The 12,675-nt window shown below is 43.4% G+C and overlaps 1 pseudogene; it reads right to left on the reverse strand.

The window, feature by feature from the left end:
• Window positions 1-6,628: 6,628 nt before the first annotated feature.
• On the reverse strand, window positions 6,629-7,140 carry LOC141409746 (large ribosomal subunit protein uL23 pseudogene; annotated as a pseudogene).
• Between the last annotated feature and the right edge of the window lie 5,535 nt (window positions 7,141-12,675).

Here is a 12,675-nt window from a genome sequence, read left to right on the forward strand (position 1 = left end):
ATTGAGAGGGTGAGAGTGAGGATTTTGCCAGAATCTCCCAATCATAAGGAATGAGTCTATGTCCATGAGCAATGGAATCTAATAATGTTCTCATGTAAGAAGAGTTGGGTCCATACTGTTTTACTCCCTCTTTCATTTCTTTTAGCATTTTTATAGAAAAGGACTTATATCTGCCTTCAGCTACGGGAAGCTCTCCCTCTTGGGCCCCTTCTCCAGGTGGTCTTACTTCTAATATTACTGGGAATTGCTACACCTCAATATCTCCTTGTTTTCTTGCCTCATCAATAATTTTATGTAATGCACTACCCTGTGTACTAGGCGGTGCTGTAGGATTAAGTCTCATGGTGGGCGGCTGATATGGCACCCTGCCCTGTGGCACTGGAAACATTCCTGGCTGTCCATATGGATTTTCTGGGGGCTGCTGATACTGCAGTTCAGCTGGCGGCCAGTATTGATAGACTACTGGCGGCTGGGTCTTATTTTCTACCAGCTGATATTGTGGACACTGTATTTGGATTGGCATTGCCATGACAGAGGCTCTATCTTTTTCTATTTGATCTTCTTTTGGAGTTAGTACTTGTTTAACCTGCATTTGAGGTTGTAAAGTTACAGGCATCTGAGCTGCTGGAAGAGCAGTTGGCCATCGTGGTTTAGACTCTGATGGCTCTGCTAATTCTGGATCTGTTTCCTCTAATTTTAACGTTTCAGGATATACTACCTCCGGTAATTGATTATTGTCAACATTTTGCGTTGACCGAGCCATTACTGGCTCTGATACACATTTACAGTGTGAACTTTCTTTTCTTTTTCAGGATTCTATCCCTGCCTCTTTTTCACAATCTACTGCACAGCTTTTAGGGACATCAGAAATTGGAATGCTATCTTCTTCTGTTTGAAATGGTTCTAAAGCTACTTTAATAATGACCCAATCATTCCATACTGTGAGCGGAATGATTTTACCTTCCCTACTTGTTTGTTTTAATTCTTTGCCAATTTTTTCCCAGTCTTTTAGATCTAAAGTTCCCTGTTCCGGAAACCATGGACAAAACTGCTCTATTGTTTGAAACTGCGTAATTAGATTTTTGGTAGAGACTTTAACTCCCCCTCTCTTTAAGAGAATTTTAATAAAGCTGCGATAAGAGGCATATTTACTTTTAGTTTGCCCCATTGTTACCCTAGGTTCTTCCAAGCGCACAAGCTTACCACAAGGCTGACTGTACATGTACTCGGGAGTCGTCGACTTGTCCTCAATGACCATGCTCCAGCGTACCTTCACCTTAGAGAAAAGCTTCCACGTTGGGCACTAGATGAAGGGGTGGCCTGCCCCTCCACACCTGTGGGTGTTTCTCATTAGGTGGAACGAGAGACTTGAGAAAAGAAATAAGACAGAGAGACAAAGTATAGAGAAAGAAAAGCGGGGCCCAGGGGACCAGTGCTCAGCTTACAGAGGACCCACGCCAGCACCGGTCTCTGAGTTCCCTTAGTATTTATAGATAATTATCTTTACCATCTTAAAGATAAGGGAGTGGCAGGACAATAGGATCATTTTTAGGGAGGAAATCAGCAGTAAGACATAAGAACAAGGATCTCTGTGACATGAATAAGTTTAAAGGAAAATGCTGTGCCTTGAGATACATATGCAAACATCTCCATAAACCTTTTAGCAGCATTGTTTCATCCTATCACATGGGGATAAACCTTGGACAATACCTAGCTTTTCTAGGCAGAGGTCCCTGCGACCTTTGGCTGTGTAGGTGTCCCTGGGTAGTTGAAATTAAGAGAATGGTGATGACTTTTAACCAGCAAGCTGCCTTCAGGCGCTTGTTTAACAAAGACACATCCTGCACGCCCAAAATCCATTAAATCTTGAGTCACCACAGCACATGTCTCTTGCAAGGACAAGGTTGGGGGTAGGGTCACAGATTAACAGTATCTCCAATACAGAACAAAATGGAGCCTCTTATGTCTACTTCTTTCTATATAGACACAGTAACAGGCTGATCTCTTTCTTTTCCCCACAATGGGTGGAGAAGGGATCGGAAGTCAGGCTGACTGACCCCACGTCCTCTCCTTCCATTACTTAAAAGAAGTCAGCCAGGATGAAAGCTTGGGAAGGACCTGAGATAAAGGCAGTGGGAAAAGAGCAGTGTCAAGGATGAACTATAAACAGAAGTAAAAGAAGGAACACCTTAAATACAAAAATATATGTCCACAAAGCTGGGAGTTGTATGAAGCTGTGTAATTAGAGAACATCATGTTGACAGCAGACTCTTGACCTAGGGGAAAACATTCACGACACTGACTCCAAGAAGGATAAACTTGAAGGATTCCAGATGTGAGGCAGTCAAACCCTCACTTGGAAGCACTGTACAAATGTTCATGTTAAGAACTGAAATGCATTTATACCCACATAAAACTACATGTAGCGATAGGCTTACTCTGTAAGATGTTTCTGGACCCTTCATTAGCAACTGTACACACTTACACAACACAAACACAGGCCAGCCTGTCACCTGGGCAGCTGGAGTGTTAGCCTGGACAGGGCGATGACAGTCTCCCCCGAACCCTTCCTTCTCGTCCGTGACTGAATCCTATTCACATGCTACAAGGACCATACGCTTGTGGAATCCAACTCAGCTCCCTTTAGAACCAAAGGATGCCTCTGACACATGCAGAAATGACTTCCTTTTCATTTTCGTTCAGTTTGTAGGAGGAGAAGAGCTGCAAGAGAGAGAAAGAAAATGTACACAGTGGCTCGGTGGAGACGGCACCTGAAGAGCAACTTTCATATTTAGCCCCAACAGTTTACAAACATTCATGCAGTAATTAAAGATATTCCCCAAAACCAGGAAACACAATTGAATCAGTTTCTGTTAGTGAGCATCACATTGCGACCCTGGGTCCAGATGTCCTTGGAAAAGATCAGAGACATAACACAATTGAGTCAGCTTCTGTTAGTGAGCATCACACTGCAACCCTGGGGTCAGATCTCCCTGGAAAAGGTCGGAGACAAAACACATCACGGCCTCTGTTTATGCAGCTTACTGAAGTTTACACGGAATCCCCATGCCCTCCCTGCATTTAAGCCTTCTATGCAAATGACAGAGACTCTCACTGGAGAAGGAGTAGTAGATTCTCGTCCAGTTCTGTGAGTCAACACCTGCATTGTCTCACTCTCCATGTTGACGGCTGCAGAGGATTTTCCATTGTCGGCCCCCACTGCCTCCAGAAACACCGTTTTTACATTGCCACAGCTAATGTTAACACCTCCTAGAATAAAGGGGGAGTCACCACTGAGGGTCAGTTCTGGTTCAGACTCTGGAGTGAGGGCATTATTCTTTTTGCATAAAATGCAGTGACTCCACATTGCACCAGTGGCTTGGTCAAAAAAGACAAAATTTCTGGGGAATTAGTGTTGATTATTTTTAGATATCATAACCTTGGCTTTATGGACACCTTATATTAAACAGATCTCACTTGCCAAATGCCACAGGATGCAGGCCAACAGACAGGCTCCAAGGGCTCTTGTGAGCTGGAACTGCCATATAAGCAAAACCACAAGAGAGAGAGAACACTGCCCACGTTCAACACAGCATAGCCACCCTGAAAGCCTCACCCTTTCTTTTAGAAATGTGTTTAGATTTTATACACTTTTGCTAGATTTTCTTATGTAAGCTTTATGTACTGAAAGGTCTTAAAGATTTTTAAACGTTGAGTAAAATGTTCACGAGTATAGTTTATATATATATATATGTGTGTGTGTGTGTGTGTGTGTATGTATGTATATGAAACAAATCTGTCATATAATTTATTTTCTTTAAAAACAAGGCCCTGGCTGGGTGCGGTGGCTCACGCCCATAATCCCAGCACTTTGGGAGGCTGGGGCGGGCAAATCACGAGGTCAGGAGTTCGAGACCAGCCTGGCCAACATGGTGAAACCCCATCTCTACTAAAAATACAAAAAATTAGCTGGGCATAGTGGCAGGCACCTGTAATTTCAGGTACTTTGGAGGGTAAGGCAGGAGAATCACTTGAACTCAGGAGGTGGAGGTTGCAGTGAGCCAAGATCATGCCACAGCAGTTCAGCCTGGGTGACAGAGTGAGACTCCATCTCAAAACAAAAAACAAAAAACAAGATCCTTATACAAATTACCCTTGGAACTTTTATTTAGAATTTAAGGTTATTTGGCGCTTAGTGTCACGTAAACAAAATTCTCCCAATTGCTAGGGTCCTCTTGGGGTGCTGCATTCCTGTAAGCCATGATCATGCCTGAAAACAGACCCTTCTCCATCTAGGAACTCAAATGCCAAGGGTGAAGCCAGATCAACTTTCATTACTGAGTCATACATTCCTAAATTGAGTGTATCATAAAAAAACAGACATACCCTTAACAGTTTAACCTGACAAAGTTCTGAAATACTTCCGTTGCAATAAAAGTTGTGAAAAGGTATCTTGCTAGAGATCTCTGACACAGAGAAGAAAGTGAAGGCTGGACACAGTGCCTCATGCCTGTAATCCCAGCATTTTGGGAGGCAGAGGCAGGTGGATTACTTGATGTCAGGAGTTCCAGAGAAACCTGGGAAACATGGTGAAACACTGTCGCTACTAAAAATAAAAAGATTAGCTGGGCATGGTGGTATGTGCCTATAATGCCAGCTACTCGGGAGGCTGAGGCAGGACAATGGCTTCAACTCTAACCTGAAACCAAACATGAACGCTAACCCGAACCCAAACCCTAACCCTAAACCTAACCCAAAACAGAACACGAACCCTAACTTGAATCTTAACCCTAACATGGAACCAAACCCAAACCCTAACCCAATCCTAACCCTAACCCCTAAACCTAGTCCTAGCCCTAGCCCTAACACTAACTTTAACCCAACCCTAACCCTACCGCTAACCCAACCCTAACCCTACCCCAACCCTAAACCCTAACCCCTAACCGTAACCTTGACCCCAACCCTGTACCCGACCCTGACCCCTAACCCTAACCTCTAACCCTGACCCTAACCCTCACCCTCACCCCTAACCCCAACCCCTAACCCCTAACCCAAACCATAACCCCAACCCTAAGCCCTAAACCTAGCCCTAGCCCTAGCCCTAACCCTTAACCCTAACCCTGACCCTGACTCCGACCCCGACCCTAAACCCTAAACCTAACCCTAAACCCTAACCCCCAACCCTAACCCCTAGCCTGACCCTGACTCCGACCCCTGGCCCTAACCCCTAACCCTAACCCTCACAACCCTAACCCTAACCCTCTAACCCTCTACCCTCTAACCCTCGCCCTTGCCCTAACCCTAAAACCCTAACCCTAAAATCCTAACCCTAACCCTTGGGTGGAGAGAACCTCTGTGCACAGGATTCAGAGGGGATTTCGGTTTCCCGTTTTCCACACTGAACCATTCTAAGTAGTCTCTGACTTTCGTTATTCAGGGCTAGAAACAGGAAGGATTTTATTCACTGTGGATGCGGCCCCGAGTTGTCCCAAAGCGAGGCGGTGCCGCCAACGTCTGTGCTGAGCACAACGCAGCTCCGCCCTCACGGTGCCCCCCACGCCAGGGTCTGGGCTGAGTAGAACGCTGCTCTGTCTTCACGGTACCCCCGAGGTCTGTGCAGAGGAGAACACAGCTCCGCCCTCGCGATGCTCTCAGTGTCTGGGCTGAGGAGAATGCAGCTCCGCCCTCACAAAGGTACAACGCTGGCGCTGGTGCAGAGTCGCACGCCAGGCGCGGCGCAGGCCGGCGCATGCGCAGAGTCGCAGGCCCGCGCCGTAGCGGGGAAGGGTCGCGGCGCAGGCGCAGAGACGCACGCTGCGTGGGCCTGAAGGGGCGCGGTGCAGGCGTGGTGCAGGCGCAGAGACGCACGCCGCGAGGGGAGCCGCGCACAGATGGGCGAAACATCAGTAATCTGAAAAGCCGGGCTCTGGTGCCCCCTGCTTGCAGCCGCGCACTACAGGGCCCTCTTGCTCACAGTGCTGTTCCAGTGCGCCCCCTGCTGGCGAATAGAGCAACTGCAGGGCCCTCTTTCTTACACTGGTGGCCAGCGCCGCCTGCTGGCGCCGGGGCACTGCAGGGCCCTCTTGCTGGCAGTATAGTGAGGGCACGCCGCCTGCTGGCAGTTGGGGACATTGCAGGGCTCTCTGGGTCACAGTGTGGTGGCAGCACTCCCGATGCTGGCAGCTGGGGACACTGCCGGGCCCTCTTGCTCCAACTGAAGTGGCGGCTGGCTCCGCAGCTGGCAGCTGGGGACACTGCCGGGCCCTCTTGCTTGCCTTGTAGTGGGGGCACGCCCCCTTCTGGCCGCTGGGGGCACTACACGATCCTCTTGCTCACAGTGTGGTGGCAGCACGCCCCCTGCTGCCGACCAGGACACTGCAGGGTCCTCTTGCTCATGGTGTGGTGCCCGTGCGCCACCTGCTGGCAGCTAAGGACACTGCAGGGTCCTCTTGCTCACAGTATACTCATGGTAGGCCCCCTGCCCGGCCAACAAACAAGTTTCTATTCTGCTTGAGTGCTTGCAAGAAGCTAATACTATATTTACTAGATAATTAGAATCAAATCTATAAGCTTTAAGATTTTAAGTTGTCATTCTTATGAAAAACATTATTTCCTTTTTTTTAGGGTGAAAAGATATACATCTATTTAGAATCAGCTAGCTGGACTCAGTTTAGATGATCCCAAGTTTGTTGGCAACATCCAAAGCATCGTAATCAGGAGCCACTCGAACATATGCCTTCTTCTCTCCATCAGGCCGAATCAGGACGTTGACTGTGGCCACATCCACGTCCCAGAGCTTCTTCACAGTCTGTTTGATCTGGTGCTTGTTGGCTTTAACATTGACAGTGAACACAAGCATGTTGTTGTCTTCTATCTTCTTCATGGCTGACTCAGTGGTCAGTGGAAACTTGATGATAGCATGATGGTCAAGCTTGTTTCTCCAGGGGGGCGCTCTTCCCAGGGTATCTGGGCTGCCTCCAGAGTCGCAGTGTCTTGGGACACTGGAAGGTGGGTGAGGTGCAGATCTTCTTTTTTTGGGAGGCTGTGGACACATTTCAACACTGCCTTCTTGGCCTTTAAAGCCTTTGCTTTGGCTTGGGCTTTAGGAGGGGCAGGAGTTTCCTTCATTTTTGGTGCCATCTTGTGAAAAGCGAAAAACATTATTTCAATAATAAGTTTTTTACAGTAAATCTGCCTAATAGTAGTTTCCAAAATACTTTTGGTAATTTTTAACCTTAAAGTTAAGCTAAGTAAAATATTTCCATTAAATATCTACATCATTTATAAATAAGATATAATACTAAAACATTAATTACTGAACATAAGTAATTCAAGTTTATATACTTTTGGCTTCTTATTTTTACAGAGAAACTAGATATTTTGGCCTGTTAATAAACATGTTTTTGCCTACCACACTGAGAAATTGAGACGGAGCGACACTCAGTCTCAAAAAAGAAAGAAAAAAAAGAAATCTCTTTCTGTTAAGTTAACTCTTGTTTGTGTGTTTTTTTGTTTTTTTTTTTTTTTGAGATGGAGTCTCGCTCTGTCGCCCAGGCTGGAGTGCAGTGGTGCGATCTCGGCTCACTGCAAGCTCCACCTCCCGGATTCACGCCATTCTCCTGCCTCAGCCTCCCGAGTAGCTGGAACTACAGGCGCCCACCACCATGCCGGCTAATTTCTTGTAGTTTTTAGTAGAGACGGGGTTTCACCGTGTTAGCCAGGATGGTCTTGATCTCCTGACCTCATGATCTGCCCATCTCGGACTCCCAAAGTGCTGGGATTACACACCACACCTGGCCACTCTCAAGCTAACTCTAACTCACAACAATTTTAGTAGATTATGCTTTTGTAAACAGAAATGGAGCATTTATCTTTTTTTCTCCACCTGATTTCTCTAGAATTTTGAAATTCTTAATACTCTTACTTTCATGACAATATAGTTGTTAGCAAAAGTCCAGTAAGAATCTGTTCACCTTGTAACAGGACATAATTGGAAACTTTGGCTATATTATCAAGGTTTTTACTGAAATATCATATTTAGGAAGTGTACCTCAGACCAGCTATGACCAGCAATTGTAAGGAACTAAGGTTGACTTTTATGGAGTCAATGCTTACAAAGCACTTTGAGAAAAGCCAGTCTGATACCTAGATTATGGGGTTCACAGCCTTACAGATTAGTAAGGAAGGTCATTTCCTTGTAGGCCCAGTAATTTGGGGCTATTTTGAGGGCCTCAAGCAGAGAGGAATTCACACAAAGCTATAAGGTCTGCAGCTGAAATTTGATAGTATGTTCTTGGCTTGGCTTTTAGCCTCAATAAGGCCTTTAAAAGTCCAATCTGAGATTCTGTATGAAAACTTGCAGCAAGGAAGCTTGAAAGCATCTATGTGGTCAGCTCTTGTTCTTACTAAACTTACATAAATCATCAGGCAAAATCTAACAAGGCTAGACTTAATTTTGAAACAAGAATAATCTTACTTTGATTATCTATGATCAAAAATAATGGTTACTACAGAGATAAATTTTATGTTTCAATGGAAAACTATAAGTCGGACGGGCGTGGGGGCACATGCCTATAATTCCAGCACTTTGGGAGGCCAGGAGTTCAAGACCAGCCTGGGCAACATGGTGAAACCTCATATCTACTAAAAATAGAAAAATTAGATGGGCATGATGGCAGGTGCTAATCAGGAGGCTGAGGAGGGAGGATGGCTTGCACCCAGGAGGTAGAGGTTGCAGTGAGCTGAGATTGCACCTTTGCACTCCAGCCTGGGAGACAGAGCCAGACCCTGTCTCAAAAAAAACTTTTTTGAGGAAAACTATACGTAACGTAAATGACGAGTAGATGGGTGCAGCAAACCAACATGGCACATGTATACCTACATAACAAACCTGCACGTTGTGCACATGTACCCTAGAACTTAAAGTATAATAAAAAATTTAAATAAATAAAAGGAAATCTATAGCCCTTGAGGGTTATCAGATTCTAGTCTAGTTTCTTGTCTTTGGGCTAGTTTTACCTGTTTGTAAACTGGATCCTGCCATCTGATGAATTTTGTCCTACAATGATACTTGTGGAATAAGAAGCCAAATATTGCCTCTCCTATTAATGTATCTATTATCAGTTAATTTGAAGGTCTCCAACCCTGGAACAAAGTTAAAAGAGGAAGGTTTTGCTCCCCAAAATGCATAACCAAACTGTGGTACATTCATGCAATGGAATACTATTTAGCCATAGAAAGGAACAAGCTATCAACTCACACAAAGACATGAGTGAATCTTGCATGCACATTGCTAACTGGAAGAAGACAGTCTGAGGAGAATACACACAGTGTGACTTCATTTAATGAGATTCTGGAGAAGGCAAACTACACAGATGGGAAGCCATTGGCTCCATGGCGTGGGAATTTGAAGGATTCCATATAATACTTTAATAGCGGATACCTGCCACTACGCATTTGTCAAAACACGCAGAATTTTACAGCCAAATGAGTAAGCCAAACTCTATTCAAATTAAATAAAATTATTCGGGATATGGAGTATCCCAACACAGAATGCATCATGTGAAAAAGAAATTAACTATGCTACAAATTACTATGGTTTGGATGTGGTTTGTCCCTGCAAAAACTCGTGTTGAAATTTGACCCCCAGTGTGGCAGTGTGGGGCGGTGGGGCCCAGTGGAAGGTGTTTGGGTCATGAGGACGGATCGCTCATGAATAGGTTAATGTCCTCCATCGGGATGAGTGAGTTCTGCTCTCACAGGAATGGATTAATTCCTGCAGGAGTAGGAGTTAACAAGAGTCTGGGTTCCTTGGCGTCTCTCCTGCTGTCGCTCTTGCTATGTGATCTCTGGTGCACCCCTTGCTCCCCTTCCACTTTCTACCATGAGATGAAAAAGACTGAGGCCCCACCAGATGCAACAGCCTAATCTCGGACATTCCAGCCACCAGTATTGTGAGCCAAATGGACCTTTTTTACTTATAAATTACCCAGCCTCAGGTATTCTGTTACAGAAGCACAAAACGGACTAAGACACAAATGTAGGAAAAAACTCAATGAAGGTGTAGGGAAAATGGTGTTGACCTAATCACTTCAAAAATGAATAGATTCTGTAGGCTGAAGGCAAATGGACTACACTTCATCACTGGATTCTATTTTATAAAGTTCTTTCCAACAGGAGTAATTGTGAACAATTGTAAAACCACAGTATCTGTATCTGGAATAAAACAATGACTTACATAAGTTGCAGAGGGTAGGAACCAGGTCTCTCACTGTTGAAGTGGGAGGTTACAAATTAGCAAGGGGAGAAGGCTAGAATGATTCATGTGATAGTAGATCAGAGGTAGAGACATCAACATAAACTTACATTTGGTTTAATATAGATACCTACAGTTCTACATAGAAACCTTTATAATTAGGGGTGTATGGGTCTGTTAGATGCACACATATACTTCCTAGCATTGCCAAGGAGGGACAAGATACAATGTGCTCATTCAGCAGTCAGATGTAAGTTTTCCTACCATTCTCAAAGGAATCAAGCTCTTTGAAGAAATGTCTGGTACTAGAACTGGGACAGTAAATATATGAGCCAGGATAATCTTGAAGTATCAGAAAGTAAGTATGTACAAAAAAATTAAAATATGTAATAAAAATAAAAAATTAATTCTTTTATTAAAGAAAAACAGGAGCCAATAAAAAGAGCTACCCATGACCAACACAGGAATGAATTGTGCAACATAATGCTGTAGTGCTGAATAGTAACTAAAGCTTTAAGTAATTATCTAGGTGTCTGTGTTTGTATACATAGGTGAATAAGCAAATGGAGTTGAATAGAAATCTCCTTTGCAAAAGAATTCCAAATAATTGAGGTAGACAGTCAGCCATCAAGAAGGTGGAGCTCCTCACTCTGTAAGTGTGGGCTCCGCATAGTGACTTGCTCCGAAAGAACACGTGCAGTATGGACAAGGAGGAAAAATAACGTCACAGTGGAGAAACCTGACAAGCTAGCTCCGCCGAACAATCCAAGTGAACATCAAAGGCGACACTTCACCTTGAGAAAATGAAGTGACAAGAGTGGCACTTCACCTCTGTGATCTACTTCTTCCAGACCCATAACCCCAGTCTAATTATAAGAAAAATTCCATGTTTAATCACAATGGGGGACATTCTACAAAATTCCTGACCAATCCTCCTCAATACTGTCAAGGTCATCATGAGATGGAAAGCCAGACACGCTGTCACATCCAGGAGATGCCTACGTGATGACTACATGTCATGTGGGATCCCGGATGGGTCAGGGTAAGATGGAACTAAGGGAATCCAAATGAAATATGAATTTTAGTTAATGATAGTCTATCAGTATTTGTTCATTAACTGTGACACATTATGTAAGATATTAATAAGCCATGTGAGACACACTGACAGAAGATGTTAATAAGAAAGGAAAGTAGGTTGAAGCTACAAGGGAAATCTCTGCAATTTTTCTTTTTTGCAATTTCTGTGTAAGTCAAAAACTGCTATAAAATATAACTGTATTTAAAACATTGTTATATTTTTCAAACACTTCTTTGTTTAATTATTTATACCATGAATTGCTAGTAAATGACACTGTTAACTAGTCCTGTTTTTTAAATAAGAGCATTTATGACACAAAAAAATTAAACAATGCAGACTGATATATAAATCAAAATAAATGTTCTTTACATGTTTTCTGTTACAGTGGTAACACATATGTATAAACTTATTTATCATTTTTTTTCTTGTGCTGTGGTTGTGTCCTGGGTTCATTCTCTAAAATGCTGTTCACCTTAGACCAGGAAAAAAAAAACCTACCAGACTCTGTTTCAATTCATGACTAAATATTTTCAAAAGAGTGACTTTGTAAAAATATGTTCCAATGGCAAATTGATTCATTGTGACTGGATCACTTCTTCCAAAGACTTCTTGTCTTTATTTTGTTCCGTGCCTACCTTTTAGCCATAATACAACAGAATCAAATATTGGCCACTGGGAAAAAAAAATATTCAAAGACAGAAAGAATGTGAACAGAACTTGTGACCATGAAGATTCAATGTTTTACCACAAAGCTTTCTAAAACAGACGAGTGTAAAAAGATATTCAAAGTCAATTTCCTCAATGAGGCTTTGCAGAAAATGGGGAAACTAGAGGAAAAAAATGGCAGGACATTTCTATGGGTGATTTCAGATGTTACTATGCTTTACGGAAAAAAAAAAAATACTTTACCTTTTAAAGAATCACAAAGAAGTATTAGAAACCAAAACTGTGGAATGTTTCCAAATTTAGTTGAACCTCTATGTAGTTATGTCTATATAGCTAGTCATGAAGTTGATGATTTTTTAAAAATCCATGCCTTGTGTAATAAAATACACAATGAATACTCAATGCTCATAGGAAAACATGTTAGACTTTGTGAAAGGAAAATCAACCTTGAGGACCCAAAATCACTAAGCTAAAACGAAAAGTCAAGCTGGGGCTGCTGGGGGCAAACCTGCCTCCCATTCTGTCCAAAGTCACCCGTTTGCTCACCGAGAGAAATGCGTATCTGAGTGCCTCATCAGGAGAGGGTAACCAGCAACTCAAAAGAATGAAACCATTTGTCTCTTACCTACCTATGACCTGGAAGCTCGCTGTCTGGCCTTCTCTTCAAGTTGTCTCA

This window comes from Macaca fascicularis, chromosome 2 (assembly GCF_037993035.2).
Source record: "Macaca fascicularis isolate 582-1 chromosome 2, T2T-MFA8v1.1".
In the NCBI taxonomy this organism is placed as follows: Eukaryota; Metazoa; Chordata; class Mammalia; order Primates; family Cercopithecidae; genus Macaca; species Macaca fascicularis.